Source organism: Aplysia californica, unplaced genomic scaffold (assembly GCF_000002075.1).
Source record: "Aplysia californica isolate F4 #8 unplaced genomic scaffold, AplCal3.0 scaffold00263, whole genome shotgun sequence".
Classification (NCBI taxonomy): domain Eukaryota; kingdom Metazoa; phylum Mollusca; class Gastropoda; order Aplysiida; family Aplysiidae; genus Aplysia; species Aplysia californica.
Window position 1 is genome coordinate 688,032 of NW_004797533.1, and position 1,223 is coordinate 689,254.

The 1,223-nt window shown below is 41.4% G+C and overlaps 1 protein-coding gene across 2 annotated transcripts in view; it reads right to left on the reverse strand.

The window, feature by feature from the left end:
- The window catches only part of LOC101849380 (cytochrome P450 2B4), an 18,011-nt gene that overhangs the window by 14,204 nt on the left and 2,584 nt on the right, over positions 1-1,223 (reverse strand). The window lies entirely within an intron of this gene.

Genomic DNA, 1,223 nt, shown 5'->3' on the forward strand with positions numbered 1-1,223 from the left:
ACACACACACACACACACACACACAGCCACACACTAGAACACATCCACACACTCACACACAGACGCAAACACACAGATACAGACACACATACACATAAAGACGTACACACACAGACACACACAGACACAATCACTCTGACTCACACAAACAGAGCTCCCTGCACTTTCACCTCTTTAACCCAAACCCTATTTGAGTTTAAAAAATCAAAGTGAAACTAACAAGTTTTTGAATACATAAGAATTAAAATTTCGGAAGAACGCTTTTTTAAAATGGTTACGCTGACAAAAAAAAACTCTTCCGGAGGAAAAGGCGACTTTAGAATGAGAGGCGAGAGGTCATAACTTTTTTTTTTAACGAAAACTCCGCAATGAACGAACCCGAACAGCTGATGAACAGCAGTCGATCTGCGCACGCAAGGAGGTGCTGTTCCTATTCTTCTTCTGTAGAAACGAAAGAGAGCTTCAAAACAAACTGCAGCGCCATCTGAAGCAAAGAGCGGACTTCCGGCGGACACTATTTTGGCTAAGTGGACCATCTTGTTATGTACTATCTTTGACTCTGACTGTCAGAGAACGTAGTATAAGAACGTATAGGGTAGGACTAAACGCTTATCGCCGCACGTGATCATGATAGTGACTAGGATGTTGGAACCACTGGGAAAAAAAGCATAGAGCCACTGGAAGAAATCACATCAGTGGCTGTACTGAAAGTAATTGAGTTTGGGCTCGATCCCTACGATTCCTAGCTTTCAATAATCTGGAATCTACGGTTACTGAAAAAAAAACCCCCAGGAATCGCCCACCTCAAGCAGGGACTAGGACTGGGCAATGAGTCGCTTTAGCAAGATCCAGATTATATGTTAGTGAACCTCTTCGGCAATTAAATGTGTTATGAACCGCTTCGGCAAATGGGTAAGAACCACTTCTATAAACGGGTTAGAACCACTTCAACAAATGGATGCACCCACTTCGACAAAAGGGTTAAGAAAGAGAGTTGAAGAGACTGAATTCGGATAATGGTATTTTGTTCGACTGTATGACATGAATACATCATACACATCTCATGCATAGCAGTTTGATAATATTAAAGAGAAATGTAAAGAAGAAGACACACCCACATACAAAATATATTATAATGTATTGACATAACACAAACACACACACACACACACACACACACACACACATACATACACACACACACACACACACACACACACACT